Genomic DNA, 16,919 nt, shown 5'->3' on the forward strand with positions numbered 1-16,919 from the left:
GGGATTGAGAACTGTATATTCATTGGAATTGTCTGTGTTTTTCCCCACGCCCGATCCCACACCATCGAGTCGAATCGCCCCGGATCCCTCTTCTTGCCGAGTCTTGTTATTTCTGGTAATTATAAAAAAACAAATAAACATCATCAACTCAGTGAAAAGTGACTCGTGCCACCTTCCTCGTCCCGTTTGCGGTAGAGCGATTAGAACCGCCATGTTTGGGTTATAAACAAATAAATCGCCTCCATCGTTTCGGCTCATTCTACGTTGGCGGGACTGTTCAAGTCCCGTGGACGTCAAATTGGTGTCAGGGTGTTGGATGTTCGAACCCCTCTAAATTATATACCAGGATTAAAATCTCGCCACGAATTGGAATATAAAATTACAACAGAAAAGCGCGCGAGTGCGGGAAAATTTTGGCGGGATTTTTCAAATTCAAATTAATTGGCGGCAAACGGGACTTCTGCACCATGGCGGATGTGCAGATGTTTGAGGAGGAAGGCCACGTGTCTGGCAGCGAGTCGGGCAAAGAGGGGAGAGACGGGGGTAGGGTTGGAACCTCCCCATTCCGAGCGTGGACCGTGCTTCATCGCCCGTAACGGTGAAGGCAGCGCCGGAAACCTGCACGATGACGATCTGGACAATGTTGGAACGTTTAATGAGTGCAATTACAGCACAGGGGGCAAAAATGACGGCACAGGGGGCAGAGATGGCGGATCGATTGGGGGTAATGGGGGAACAGTTGGGTGCATGGATTGATTTAATGAGGGATGAATTGGGGGAAAAGATGGAGAAAATGAAAACTGAGATGCAGGAGTGTGTGGTGTTAAATTGGGAGAAATACAAAGTAAATTCGAGGATAGATTGGAGGAAACAAAGGTAGAAATTACATTGGAGGGGGAAAATATACGAAAAAATTGGTAGATAAAGTTGATGCAACGAGCATTCGGGTTGATAAAGTGGATAAAAGCCTGGAACGTCATCGTGCCTGTGTGGATGCTCGTATGCAGTTGCAAGTTGAAGAGTGGGGAGAGCTGAGGAAGCAAGGGATGAATTTGGCGGAGGAGGTAAAAGGATTGGAGGCTCGTTTGGACGAACAAGATAAAATTATGAGCCAAGATGAAGTCTTGGATAAAGGCCTGGTAGAGCCGTCTTTTGTAAGTAGAGTGTCCGAGTTGGTTGAGGAGCAGCTACAAACTCGCGACGGAGCCTTGGAGGAGGTTGTGCGGGCCCAGAAGATCCTGCGGGAAGAGGTGAATCTGTCCATTCAACGTTTGGAACAGGAGGCAAAATTGACCCACGAGACCCTCACCACAAAACATCTTTGGCCACAGTGGGCTCCGAAATTGGATACGCAGCCACAAGGGTGTTTGATCCCTGGGCTGGATTCGGACAAGGGAGAAACTGAGAAGCGGGCCACCGTAAAAGTGATGCCCTGGGTAAATTTCGACGGGTCAGGGAGCGTTGAAGCTTTTCTGACGAAATTTGAGTGCATTTTCCGACTAAACGGGTGGAATGAGCGGGAACGTACAGGGAATTTGGTGGCAACGTTGCGGGGACCAGCCGCAGACGTGTTAAACGTGATCGCGGAAGGGATGTTGACCAGCTCCCGCATTTGCGAGGCGTTGAGCCGTCGGTTTGGGTTCGCGGCAAACTGTGATCTGGTGCGGGCCCAGCTCCAGCACCGCAGATTAAAGCCGGGTGAGACAGTGCAGCAGCTGGCACAGGACATTTACCAATCAGTTAGGATCACGTATCGGGACCTTACAGTGGAGGCGTGGGACAGACTGGCACTCGAGAAATTTTTAGCTGCTCTTCCTGACCCTGAGGTCCGAGCGCTGGTGGAGTTACAGGATCCACCCACCGTTCACCGAGTGGCCGAGTGCGCGGCCAGGCTGGCCTCGTGGAGTCGGCCGGGTCGGGTTCTAGAGAGGCCATCGGTGACGATCCGACAGGCGGAGATCCAGGATCAGGGAGGGGGGCTGGGAGAAATTGGCATTACCCAAATGTTTCAGGAAATTTGCCAGAAACTGTCAAGTTTGATATGGGGTAATTCGGTAGTTGGTGCGCCAAAGCGGCGGGGTCCAGCCCAGCCAATAGAGCAATTTGATTATGGCCGAGGGGTCCGGAACCGGAAGAGACATGTCACGGATACCCACGGGGTCGTTTTATGGGGAGTTGTTTCCGGTGCGGGCGAAGAGGACACATGCAACGATATTGCCGGTACCCGGCGATAGAGGGACCCTCCAATAGACTTTTAGACTCGGAGAGGGTGAATCCTCCTGCTGAACCGCCAGGTCTATCCGAGATGCCCTTTCATAGGTCGGGTCCGGAGAACACTGTCGGGGGTCCGGGAAACTAGATTGGGCTGAGCATATACGGCCATGCTCGGCTGCTGAGATTGTGGCGAAGTGCCTCCTTTGGTTAAAAAAAAAAAAAAAAAAATTTATTGTGGGAAAATTGGCGTGGGTTTGTGAGTTCTGCTGGGTTTTAGAGTGACAATCGGGACAGTTGGTAATTGGTAACAAAGTGGGCACAAGTGGCTGTCCAATGGCTGGTGCGTGGATCGGGTGAGAAGTGCTGTGTGAGTTGTTTTAAGTGAAGAAGTGAAATGTATGGTGCACACATTGTTTTTTATTGGGCATGGTGTGGTAACAGGGAAGGTCATGGTCGGTGAAGTGTTAGAAATGCAGGTGTCACATGTAAGGCCGATGGGGTGGGGGAGTCATGTGGGTTTTGTGGGTGGGGATGATGTGCTTGTCCACAGGGATTGCGGAAGCTCACGGTGAGCGTGAATTGCGACCCCCTTCAAGGAGATTCACCACCTGGTGGCTAATGGTGTCAGTGTCTGGAGGCAACTGGGAGAGGGTCTGGTTGGGCGACCAAGGCGGGTAGGACCTTGGCGACCCAGGAAGGCCAGAGGAGCCAGTGAGACCCCTTCCAATGTGTTGTACGGGATTAGAGCTGATGGCTACCAGGGGGGAGGGAATCAAAGGGAGCGGGGCGGAGAAACGTCCGGGTTGGACTAAAGCTTACCTGTGGGCATGGTTGCACCTGAGATGCCCCCATCATCTTGTGGTAACCCACCCCACGGCCATGACGGGATTCAGCCTGCATGATTAAAATGAGGACCATGACCAAGAAATGTGATGATGACCATGGTGTGAGTGTTGTGAAGATGTGTGAGTCCCACCCGATCCCGCACAACTTGACAGGTGCAGCAAGGGCATGATGTCGGCATAATTTTGGGGCAAGCAAATTTGAAAATTGGCTCCCCAGGTAATGCTGGGTCTATTAGCATCCACTGGGGGAGGCGGTCAAGTGTAAATATCCTGTGAATAGTGTCGCTAAGGCTTAGAGTAGGAATGTAAAGTATAAGTGTTGTGTTTTTGTGGAACCTTTTGTTTCCCCTCCCCAGATCACTGGAAGAGTGCTGGGCAAGAGCGATGATCCGGAGGATGGAGTGCAACTTCGCTCAGTGCTATCATGTGATAAAATAAAATAAAATAAAAAAACGAATGATTGTTTAGGCGAGGATAAGGCCATAAGGGGGTAGTACATTAAGCAGGATAGGTAAGTTAGCTGCGACTCGCTGCCCATTGCCCCTCCTACTTTATTTCGTTAGGTTAATTTGGTGTGAGTCAGTAAGTGTTAAGGCTGGTACGGTAGCGCCTGTGATATACCTTGCAGGAGCTGCGGTACCAGAGGAGGGGGCAGTGTTACGTTTGAGGGGGGGGGGTATGCATTCAAAGGGTAATTAGGATGTTTAATTAGGTATGCCATGCTGTTCGAGTTTACCAGGATCTCGATGTAATAAGTAGTAATTCAGTGGTGATAAGTTGTCTAGTAAATGTTCATTTCTTCAAGGGGGAAATGATAAATGTCACGTAATTAGATAGGGACACGGGATAGGGTAAGTGTGTCTGCGTAAACCCCTTTTGGTATTCTCTGAAGACTGGCCGTGACGTCACAGTACAGTGCAGCGGATGGCTCTGCCCCGTGATCACGATTGGCAGAAGGCGACGGCAGTGGGCCAATGGACGGCTCGATTGGAGGTGACGAGGGCAGAAGGATAAAAAGGTTCTGTTCGGGGTCGAAAAGAAAGAAGAAGAAGATTACAACCAGACGCTCGTGTTTTTTTGATGTGGAACCTGTGCTGGCAGAGAGCGTATATATATAGACACATATTATTACAATTGTATTTTAATAATCGCTCAAATTGCAAGCCACCGACAGGCACCATACATTTGTCAGTTCTTATACGGAGATTTCTTTGAACATTTCTCAACATCGACAAATCGATTTGAGAACATTAGTTTCCGATTTCATTCTTCAGATCTTCAAGAGTACCTTGTGTTGTGATTTCAAGTGTGACCAAAGAAAAAAATAAGTTAGGTGTTGCAAAATCTGCACGATGTGGGGGCCATTCTATCGGTCCACAGTCATATCCACCTCAAAAAAAATTTAAAACATTTTCTGTGATTCCAGACTTTTGAAACACCTTGTACATTTAAAAATTAAAAACGTTGCCATTTGTGAGCATCTCATTCCAATAGCTTTGTGAATGCCCTGTGTAAATATGGGCCTGAGTGGGGGAAATTATCATCAGAAACGTTGTCGTCATCATTTATATATTATTAGCGCCCGTTGGACTCAGTCCGAAATGGGGGCTTATGGATTTGGTCTCGATTTTTGTGTGTGTGGGTGTGTCTTGGACATGTATGGACCGATTCTATTCATACTTTGCAACAAAGACAACACATGATGGTGCACAAATGTCTGTCATAAAAAAAAACAATCAAATCCAAGATGGCCGACTGGCGGCCATTTTAGTTTTTTTTTTAAACCCGATGTTGAACGCTTCCTCAACCAATTCTCGGACAAGCATTTACCGATGTTGTTTAAACTTGGCACACAGATAACTAATGATGGATTACATAAGCATGTCATTTTTTTTCGACTTCGGATCCAAGATGGCCGACTGGCGGCCATTTTGTTACTCAAATGTGCCTCCAACCATTTCTCCGGCATGCATAGTCCGATTTTGTTCAAGTTTAGCAACAGCACAGCACACAATGGCATACACATCCACTTAACTTTATTTTGCGATCTGATAAAAGAAGGCTGACTGGTAGACAGGCAGCCATTTTAGTTGTGTAGAAATATAGGCTTTCCCTTTCACTCCATACACAAAATTACTAAAGGAATGGGGGCTCTGACATTTTATGTCTTTTCTTACTTGTTTTATGTAATTATGCTGAAATATTTTTTGTGTTAGCTCCCCAAGCTTGGAGGCAAAGTCCGGTAACAACCTAATGGCATAAGCTTTGTTTGGGATGTAGTAGCTTTCTCAGGTAAGATCAAGGCAGATAGTGAGAACCAGAAGCTTGAATGAAAGGACTTCTTCCAGGAGATTGTTGAGAAAGCAGATTGGGGGGGGGGGGGTTCCAAATGGTCCTTTCTGAGAGACACAGTGAGAGTATGAGATTTGTCCGGATTGAAAGGCATGTTCCACGTGTTGGACCAGTTTGTGATTTTATCCAGATCTGCAGTGAGCGAAGAAGCTGCTGCTTGCCGGTGTGACGGATGACAGATGGTACGGCAGAGGGTGGCGTCATTAGCAAAGAGATAAAGAGGATTTTCCAGAGAGTCGGAGAGATCATTGATGAAAACCAGAAAAAGAACAGGGCCCAGAATGCTCCCTTGAGGAACTCCAGCCTGGACAGGAAGAGGGGATGAAAGAACTCCATTTAGGGCCATGCGTTGGCTGCGACAGGAGAGGAAGTCTTCGAACCATGAGTGGAGATGGCCTTGGATACCATGGGAAGAGAGTTTGGTGAGTAGGGCAGGGTGCCAGACCGTGTCAAAAGCGCGCGATATGTCTCGAGATATGGCTCTGATTTCATGTCTGGTCTTGAGGACCTCCATCCATTGTTGGCAGAGCAGAAGCAGCATATCCAGGGTAGAGTGACCTGGTCTGAAACCAAATTGATGATCAGAAATCAGGCCATTGGAGAAGAAGAACGATTTAATATCTGAAGCGATGATGGATTCCATAACCTTGCTGATGATTGAGAGAATGCTGATTGGTCTGTAGTTGCAGGAATCTGTTTTTTCACCTTTTTATGCAGGGTGGTGATGTTTGCTGATTTCCAAGCAGATGACCTTGAACAAATGAGAGGGTGAATAGAACAGAGAGAGAGAGTGAGCAAGAGCAGAGAAGCAGGGTTTTAGGACACGTGGGCTGATGCCATCTGGACCGGTTCCAGAATCCTCGTCGAGGTTTGACAGCAAGCTCTCCACCTTGGCAGGAGAAAAGGACGCAGAGTCCAGGGACAGCTGTGTGTGACTGGGTAAGGTGGGTACAGAAAGTAATGGGTTTCGGACACAGGATTTAGGTGCGAATACCGAGTTTAGGCATTCAGCGTTTTCACGTGCGGTTTCAGCAGTGTGGCCCTTTGAGGTAAGGGAGGGGATGGAGGGGGAACATACACTCGAAACAGATTTGATTAGATACCACCAGGATTTGGAGGAGGGAGAGAGGTTTGAGAGTTCAGACTTGAGATTAGAAAGATGTTGTTTTCTGGCTCTCCTGCGGGTAAACACACACTTGTTCCAAGCTTTATGGAATGAACTGAGATCTGGGAATATGAATTTGTTTTTACCACTGAAACGTTCCCGTGCACACCACAAGTACAACCATCAGTTTTCAACTCATTCTGTCCAGCGCTTCAGGAGTGTATGGAATTTAAACGAAAGGATAATTTGGATCCCCCCTACCCCCACCCTGAACTCCTTGGGTTATAGGGTTTTTCTTTCACCCAAAACCTTGCAGGGAACATACCCAATTCAACCACCAGTTTTTGAGTCATTCCATCCAGCGGTCCAGGAGTGTATGGAAGTCAAACAAACATAGACTTCTCAAATTTCAGTGGCCTGCAAAAGTATTCACCCCCTACCAAGAATGCCACATTCAGATAAATTACAAATAATGTAGAAACAATTTCTCCAAATTAACTTTTTGATTAATAACTGAGATCAAATTATATACTTGTTGTTGAAGGACAGACCTCTGGTAGCTTGTACCTGTTGCTGCGTTTGAGCCTGGGTCGTAACTGCTGAAATCTGTCCGGGTTCATCTCGACATCTTTCTTTGTTGTTCCTTTCACATTCTCTTTATTCATTCGAATTCTTGCTTTTTTCTTTTCTTTGGTATATTTTACTCTCTCTCTCTCTCTCTCTCTCTCTCTCTCTCTCTCTCTCTCTCTCTCTCTCTCTCTCTCTCTCTCTCTCTCTCTCTCTCTCTCTCTCTCTCTCTCTCTCTCTCTCTCTCTCTCTCCATTCCTCTCTTTCATTATGTATCTCTCCAAGGAGAAGTGAATTGTTGCAGAATTTTTTTCTGTAAGGCTCACTTGGCTGCACCTGCATGGGTTTGAGGGTTGCGAAGCAGCGGCTGAAACTGAATCTGTTCCAGGTTCCTCCTGATGGAAGAGCAACTTTTTGAGGAAGGTGAGAAGTCGTGATGACTCCATCTTTGCTCTTTACTTCTTCGGCTTCCTTCTGATGTTTCAAATGCAGTATTTGGTCTTCCTTTTGATCACGTGTCAGGAATAGTTGCAAAAACACATGTACAAATGAAAATTCACTTGTTGTGAAAGTATTCATCCCCTGAAGTCAGTACTTGGTGGAACAACCTTTTGCAGCAATGGCTGCTACGAGTCTTTTGGGTAGATCTCCACCAGCTTTGTACAGTGAGACAGTGAAATGTTTGTTTACTAGTTTGTTTATTGAATAAACTAGTACGCCTAGTACTAGTTTATTTAATTGTTATCTTGCAAGCATATTTCCAAAAGATTCGACTAAAGAACACCACTTCCCTCACCAGCTGATAATGATAATAATAAGAATATTATTATTATTATTATTATTATTATTCTCCCTCTCCCATGTGCAGCACATGGCTGTGACGACCATCATTGGCTGAGGGCATAGCTGTGCCCCGGATGAGAGTGCGGCTGTGCCACTGACGACCCCCATAGATTATGGCAGGAATTTGTTGAAGGTGATGGCGATAACTCACCAACTCTTCGTAAAGGACAACGTGGGATCTTGAACACCCATCAACTCATTGCCGGCAGACGGGACACACGACAACTGATGTTAATCCCAATGAAGGAATTGTCATCCTCGATGCTAATATACACCTGATCTCAGCTCAGGAGGGTTAGTACTTGGATGGAAGATCCGTATTGGTCAATGTCCAACAGATCAGGAGCAACTATTTGGAGTACAGTGGCTTATTGGTACTGGTATGTACACCAATCACAGAATGGAATCATAGAGGTTGTCAGTTGAAATCCAGCTGAAGACACAGTAGTAAATATTTGGATTCTAAGTTTCAGTAAACAGGAAATAAAGTTTCAGGACAACTGACTCCTTGTAAAATCAGAACTACTCTCAGCATACAGGACCTTTGTCTGCAGCTGAATGCTGCACAACTCTCCCCCATCATGTCTCTCCAGGGATCTTCCTTTCTATTTCTCCAGGGTTCCTCCTTTCTGTCTCCCCAGGGTTCTTCATTTCTCTCTCCGTGGTTCTTCCTTTCTATCTCCCCTGGGTTCTTCCTTTCTGTCTGTCCAGGGTTCTTCCTTTCTATCTCCCCTGGGTTCTTCCTTTCTATCTCTCCAGGGTTCTTCCTTTCTATCTCTCCAGGGTTCTTCCTTTCTATCTCTCCAGGGTTCTTCCTTTCTATCCATCCAGGGTTCTTCTTTTCTATCTCTCCAGGGTTCTTCCTTTCTGTCTCCCCTGGTTACTTCCTTTCTATCTCTCCAGGGTTCTTCCTTTCTGTCTCCGCAGGGTTATTCCTTTCTGTCTCCCCTGGTTTCTTCCTTTCTATCTCTCCAGGGTTCTTCATTTCTATCTCTCGAGGATTCTTCCTTTCTGTCTCCCCTGGGTTATATGGAATACAAAGGTCCCTATATTATTGCTACTACCAAGTACCCACCCCATCTATGGGCGATCTTGTTCCGTTCCAAGCATTCAATATGTTCTTCTGACACATACCTTAATTTGGGCGGTGTATAGGCAACAGACCGCTACCTCAATTACTCCCAAAAAATACATACATGAAGCAAAAAGATACCGACTGCTTGTATGCGTATATAATACATTGTGGTTACATAGCTCGGATAATTCAAATTGCACTGACCCATAGGATGATACCAGAGGCATGAAGACGAAGGTCTAAAGCCTGAGGCCTGTACGTACCGTCGCCTTCACAAGGCCCATGCCACAGAATCCAACCTTCCGATATTTGATGATCCTTTTAACAGTCACTGAGGTTGTTCCACACTGAACAGAAAACCTGTAGGGAGGGCATGGTGATTGTGAATATGACACTTCCGAAGACGTGTTCGGCTCACCAAAATGGCGGACGTATGATTTTCTTTTTCAGGTTACAATTAATTATAGGTAATGTGAGCTGGAAACGTTAAGAGCTGCTACGTCAAGAAAAGCTGGCTTCAAGCGATGTATGGAAACCGTCTCACCACCACCATTAATATCAAGCATGAATGATTCCTCCAAGCATTGTAGAACTTTGTAAGGTCCGTCACGTGGTTGCTGCAAGGGTTTCCGGAGAGCGTCACGCCGTATGAATACGTGAGTGCATGTATAAAATTCCGGGAAATAAAAACCGGGCATGATGAAGGCGTATGTGTTGGTGGCACCCTGAGGCGCTGCATGGCCGCAATGAGTTGGTTGACGTTGTTGGTGGCGTCTGGAAAGGTGTCATCAGATGTGGTTATTTCTGATTCAAGTAACTGTTTATCATGACGACATGAGCTTTTTTTCCATAAAAAGGATGTCTTTTCCCTGTTAAATGAGTGCCTTCCACTCCTGAAACAAATGGTCACGTTTCACCTTGAAAACGGCACCAATTGGGTTCGGTTAGATATGGGAGCGTGCAGCGGAGCAGTGCGTCACTGCATCCACTTTCCATCAGTCCTCCAGGTTTCTCCGTCTGACCATCCCACAGATGTCTGGCCCATCCCCATCTCCTTTTGCTGGCCCAACAAATGTCATTTCAGTCTCTCTCAGCAACCACTCGTTGAACAAAAAATAAGACCAACAATAATCAAGGATTCTCGGAAGGGACCTGGTACTGTAGAAGTGAAGTCTTCATCTACGATCCTTTGTCAGAGTCCAAGTCTCACATCCGTAGAGCAAGACTGGAAAAACCAAGGACATTAAGACTCGGACTTTTGTTCTGCATAAGTAACGACAGCACCACAACCAATGATCCAGTGAATCCATGACTCCCCAGGCCCGACCCAAATGTCGATTGACCTCCGGCTCACAATCTGCGGAGACATGAATTTCATTGCCAAGGATAGCGAATCTCTCCATGACCTCAACATCCTCACCACAAACAGGTACAGACAAGATGGCAGCAGCTAAGATGTCAATGAAAGCCTGGATCTTTGTATTGACCCAGGAAACGCGTCGTCTCAGCAGCTGCAATTCCTCATTTAGTGCATCATGCATCCATCCCTACAAGAACATCCACTGTTTCCACAAGAATGACTGCATCAGCAGTGAAGTCAAGTTCAGAGATCTCGACATTCCCAAGAGATACACCGCAGATTGATCTCTCTGACATCTTCCCCAAAATCCAGTCGATGCAAGTGTTGAAGAGTGTGGGGGCCATCACACACCTCTTACAAACTCCAGCAATAACTGGAAATAAGTCGGTGAGAACCAAAACACATCACAGCCCTCTTTGTACCAGAGTATAGTTCAGACATCAGATTGATCAGTTTTGGTGGCACCTTGCGAAGACCGAAAATCCTCCAGAGGGCATCCTGATTCACTGAATCAAATGCTTTGCAGAGATCAACATCGACTGCGAGCAGTCCTTGCTGAAACTCCTGTCTGCGTTCAGTGAGGATCCTGAGAGCAAGGATACGGTCAACCATTGATTTCTTTAGTGTAAAGCCTGACTACTCCAAGCGCTGGTGCTCGAACAGTTGGTAGCGAACCCTGTGAAGATTTATCCTTGCAAAGACCTTGCCTGGCACTGAGAGCAGTGTCACCCTCAGCTAGTTGTTGCAGTCTTGGCGATCACCCTTCCCTTTCCAGAAAGGAAAAACAAGGCCCCTCTTCCCAGTCATTTGGGATAATGCCTGTGTTCCAGGCAGAGCACAGAACTGCATGAAACTACATGAGTACAGCATTTCCACCAGCCTTGATAAGTTCAGCATGGATTGCACAGATCCCTGGGGCTTTACACTCCCTTTCAACTGGTTCACCACAGCCTGTGTTTCCACAAACGAAGGCAGTTCACAGTTGATTGGAGGGTTAACAATGGGGAGAATTATACCTCTGACATCCAACTCAACAGCCGGTGGGTCAGCCTGGTATGGCCGCTCAAAGTAACCATCCCAGCAGGCCTTCACTTCGGACTCCTCTGTCAAGAGTCCACCATCCTCTGTTCTAACAGCAGCACACCGATAGATGGGCTTGAAGGAACGCAATGCACGAATTCCTCTGTAAGCAGGATGTTAATCACTCGTCCACAGATGATGCTCTACCCCTTCACAAATCCCTCGCACATAGGCCTCCTTGTCTGCCCTCAGTGCACATATAGTTTTAGGCCTCGGCTCCCTGAACATCTTTGCTCCGCCATAAAGTCTGACCCTGTGACTCTGATCTTTGGGAAAACCCTAATCACCTTCAGGAAGAGGCGTGAAGGCAGGGAAACCCCTAACCACCTTCAGGAAGAGGCACCTGAATGATGTCTAATTCATCAGACCTCGGTGACGAGAATGCGCCTCCCCCAAAGCGATCAAAGGGTGGCCAAGATTGTAGTTCGCTAGTGTGCATTGTGCATGTCCCAGGATTACAATATGGACCATTGCTACAATTATCTGCAAATGAGGATGGTTTCCAAAAATTTAATAAATTGAAAGAGATTCGTGATAAGAGACTCGCCCAACATGCAGGCTCTGTTCACCAGATGAAGGACACGTGTAATCTTAATCCTGATGTCATAAAAGAGCACCATCATGGTTATCACAGGGTGTGTTGTCAGCGTTTCACCATGAACATCAATCGTTTGGCAACACATTCGGATTCACGAGAACCATTATGTTCCCGACCAAGCAGACGCAGTTCAGCAGATCATATGTTGTTTGCACCAGACTGTATTTTTTGCAATTCTGAAGGAAGGAAAAAAAGTTAAAAGCAAGGGGGCGTGGACTACCGAGGGCATGAGTGGCTTTATTTCTGATGGTTAGCAAACAATTTTAGAGATAGCCGAGAAGACAAATGACGAAAAACTGCTCACACTGATTAGATGCCAGGATCTGTTTGCATGTGAAGCCAAATTTCACAAGTCGTGCAGGACAAAGTACCGACAGAAGCCAGATAAGAGGAGAAGTACCAATGTCCAGAACAAAGATACGCAAGTTCAACTGACGGAGGCTCATAATCATGCATTTCACGATGTGTATAGGGTAATCGGCACTGATGTTCTACGAGACAAGAAGATGGTGAAACGAACTGAACTTGTCAAGGCATACATAGCCAGCTTGGAACTCACAGAGTTCGCAAATCCAAACTTCCGTGGAGAAAACTTCAAAATAAAACTTGAGAAACACGAGTACAAGGACAGATTGGCCTTCTGCAAACTGTCTTCCTCAGCAAAAATGCAGTCCTATATAGTATATAGTTCTGACATTGACGTGAACAATGCAGTCCGATTAGCATACGAGCTCGCTTCGACAGATATGATACAAGAAGCTGGAACATACCTGCGTCAGGTGATGTTTGACAGTTTTGCTTTGTCCAATGAACTAAAATGGCCACCAACTGCTCAAGATCTTGGAGATGTGAAGGATATTGTACCATCACAACTCGAGAAATTTCTCAGCTTTGTCATAGGTAGAAAAGCCACCACCACTCGTACATCTAAGTCACATCGACTGGTATACTCAATAGGACAAGACATTTGTCGAGCAGGTACCAATGGTGAGTGGAAACTCCCAAAACACATGTTGATAAGCATGACACTCCGCCACCTGTTTAGGAGTGAGCGACTGATCACCTTACTGAATCGAATGGGACATTCAGGGAACTACTCATTTTCATTGGAACCAGAAACAGTTCTCGCACAGGCTGTGGATGAAACTTCAAATTTGTTGTCAACTCAAATCATCCGATCTCCAGATGCACCTTCTGTCTTTCACTCTGAATTTGACAACTTTGATCAACTGCTAAATAACCTCACTGGAATGGGATCAATCCACACTGCCCATGGTATCATTCTGCAGGATATAGAAGGGAGACCAGAGCACCACGGAGGTACCCGTGTAGAAATACCATCCATTCCACGGAATATGACAACAAAACAACGCTCTCTAAACATCCAATCATCTGAATGTCTTCCAGATTGTTATGTCACCCAGCGTAGGAGTCCTCAGATAACGATTGAGCAGCGAACATACTCCGGTGGTGAAGATGCCCAACACAAAGCCAGAATCCACCATTTCTTGTGGATAATGATACGACAACAAAATTGTATGTCACAACAAGTACCTGGATGGACAGGATTCATCTCAATGACTGGTCAGAGACCCGAGACTCACCACCATAGATTACTACCCTGTCATAGCTCGCCCCATTACTGACTATAAAACAGTACAGGAGTGTTTACGTTTTGCTGAAGAAGCCACAAGTGAAGTCAAGCACAGGTACACCATCACTACGTTTGACTTGGGGGTATGTATGAAGGCTTATCCCCTCGTTTGGAACAACCAGGTCAGGTACGAGAAGCACATCATCCTCATTGGGACGTTCCACCTGATATGTGCCTACATGAAGATGATTGGAAAGAAGATGAATGGATCAGGGCTCTCTGATATACTGATACTGTTGGAAGCAGGCTTAATAGTATCTGGTTCCATCGAGGGTGTGCTGTCAGGGAAACACTATGACAGAGCAATGAACTGCCACAAAGTCATGCTGGAATATCAAGAGAGACTTCTTCTTTCACAATACCTGGCAAGCCATAACGAAGCTGATGTGTTTGCATCTCCAACAAAACAATCAAAGAAGGTTCTATATGATATCACACATACCCCATCTGAGGAAACCATGAATACAGCACTTGCAGACGAGGAGTTGAAAAGGTACATCGAGGCACTGTGATGGGGATGGCATGGTTGTTGAAATGTTGTGCGTTTGAAATAAAAGATAGGAAAAGAAAAACGACTGACTCAAAACGTCGCAGCTCGGATGAATCACATAAATTCCCTCCAGACAACGGGTTAGGGCGAACTACACATGCACCTATCAAGATATCTCACCTCCGGGCCCTTTATGGTGTAATGCAAATTTCCACAGCCGTAACAATATATATATATACTTTAAAACCGCTTGCCAGAAACAACGACACAGGCCGTTCCTTCGCTCTCGCGTGGCGTACGTGCGTGTCCATACGTGCATGGCCGTACGTGCGTGCCCATACGTGCGTGGCCGTACATACAAAAAAAAATAAAAAAACTTTCAAACCGCGTGCCAGAAACAACAACCACACAGGCCCTTCCTTCGCTCTCGCGTGCCCATATGTGCGTGGCCGTACATGCAAAAAAAAAACTTTCAAACAACCACACAGGCCATTCCTTCGCTCTCATAAACGACGACTGGATTGGGGCATTGTGTTTATCTATAAATGCGGATAAGAAATCGAGAAATTATTAGAATACAGTAAGTCATCACTATCCAAAAATAGTGCGTGCCCGTACGGAATGTTCACATCATTCCACGAATTATCACTTGTATTGAAGTAACAACTGCTGTGATACTTATACACAGAGTTAATTAAAATCAAGTTTACCTCCCTGTCTTTGCTTGCCATGACATTCGCTGCCATTTACCATTGCCACTCCTACCCCACGGTAACTAAGGCACCGATCGATCCCCATCGTAACCAGCACGGCACGTGACGTCATTGTCGGCCGGCCGTGCACCGGCCGACGCAGCCACGCCCACGCAGCAACGTGTCCTGTGATTGGTAACAAAATGGCGCATCGGCCACGCCTACGCAGCACGTGTCCTGTCATTGGTTGGTAAATAAATGGCCATAACTTGGGAATCACTTGTCCGATTAATATCAAATATTGAAAAGGCACATCCTCAGGTCCCCAGCAATATATCTGGCAAGTTTCAATTAGATCAGACCAGTGTTTGTCGGGAAACAGCGGTCACAGAAACACAGACACACACACAGACACACACACAGACACACACACAGACACACACAGACACACACACATACAAACACACACACAGACACACACAGAGATTGCTGGAATTATAGATAGATGAAATGAGGTCAATGAGATGACAAATGAAGGGGTTGAATGCAGACTGCAGACCAATGAGTAAGGAAACCTGTCGTTGTGAATCGTTTTTACCACCAAATTGAGACGTATTTCGTTGGCAATCATGTTGAGTGGAGCTGAATTCCTTAACACTTACAAAGGCCACAGCGTTTTGACAATTGGAAACAAAAAAAGTTGTGGACTTTTTTTGATAAATTATTTTTGGAACAATTTTTCTTCAATAAATAAATAATAATAAAAATCGTCTCCATGTACATTGTACACACCTTTATCTCGTTAGCACCTCTTCATAAACAACATCGCTGAGGAAAGGCGCTTCTTCTTTGTTTCCTCGTCCGTCCAGGGCAAGAATACGGAGGCTTTTAATGGCCAATTATTCAATTAGCGCCAACATATTTTGCCTTTTCGCAAGGAAAAACACGAAGAGAAGAGAATAGAAAAAACCCGTAATGGCGAACGTGGCTGAGTTTCTCTTCCCCATCGACCACGGCGACGCACCAACGGTTCCTGTCATTGGTTGGTAAATAAATGGCCATAACTTGGGAAGCACTTGTCCGATTAATATCAAACCTTGAAAAGGCACATCCTCAGGTCCCCAGCAATATATCTGGCAAGTTTCAATTAGATCGGACCAGCGGTTGTCGAGAAACAGTGGTCACAGACAGACAGACACAGAGATTGCTGGAATTATAGACAGATAAAGCATGTATGCAGGCATGCACGTATGCAATTAAACAAGGCAAAACACGTATGACATGAGAACGACAACTGTTCCACAAAATCACTTAACAGTTTTTCCACTTAGTAGACACGGACACACACACACACACACACACACACACACACACACACACACACACACACACACACACACACACACACACACACACACACACCCAAGAAATGGGGGCTGAGGCCTTTAATAACGGGCTCCAGCTCGGAGGACAGGTGAGCTGAAACCCAGAGCCAATCTCAAACCTCTCCACCTCGTGTGGTCTTCTTCTTCATTTTTACTCTTCTTCTTTTTTACTCTTCTTCATTTTTACTCTTCATTTTTTACTCTTCTTCTTCATTTTTACTCTTCTTCATTTTTTACTCTTCTTCATTTTTTACTTTTCTTCATTTTTTACTTTTCTTCATTTTTACTCTTCTTCATTTTTACTCTTCTTCATTCTTTTACTTCTTCTTCATTTTATACTCTTCTTCTTTATTTTTACTCTTCTTCTTCATTTTTTAGTCTTCTTCCTCATTTTTACTCTTCTTCATTTTTTAGTCTTCTTCCTCATTTTTACTCTTCTTCATTTTTTACTCTTCTTCTACATTTTTTACTCTTCTTTATTTTTTACTCTTCTTCTTCATTTTTCCTCGTCTTCATTTTTTACTCTTCTTCTTCATTGTTACTCTTCTTCATTTTTTACTCTTCTTCATTTTTACTCTTCTTCATTTTTTACTCTTCTTCATTTTTACTCTTCTTCTTCATTATTAGTCTTCTTCATTTTTACTCTTCTTCTTCAGTTT

The 16,919-nt window shown here is 45.4% G+C and overlaps 1 pseudogene; it reads left to right on the forward strand.

The window, feature by feature from the left end:
- Positions 1 to 7,734: 7,734 nt before the first annotated feature.
- Positions 7,735 to 16,897, forward strand: LOC147007223 (uncharacterized; annotated as a pseudogene).
- The last annotated feature ends 22 nt before the right edge of the window (positions 16,898 to 16,919 follow it).

This window comes from Eptatretus burgeri, unplaced genomic scaffold (assembly GCF_056783735.1).
Source record: "Eptatretus burgeri isolate ZD-2024b unplaced genomic scaffold, Ebu_testis_v1 Ebu_testis_scaffold_413, whole genome shotgun sequence".
NCBI lineage: Eukaryota > Metazoa > Chordata > Myxini > Myxiniformes > Myxinidae > Eptatretus > Eptatretus burgeri.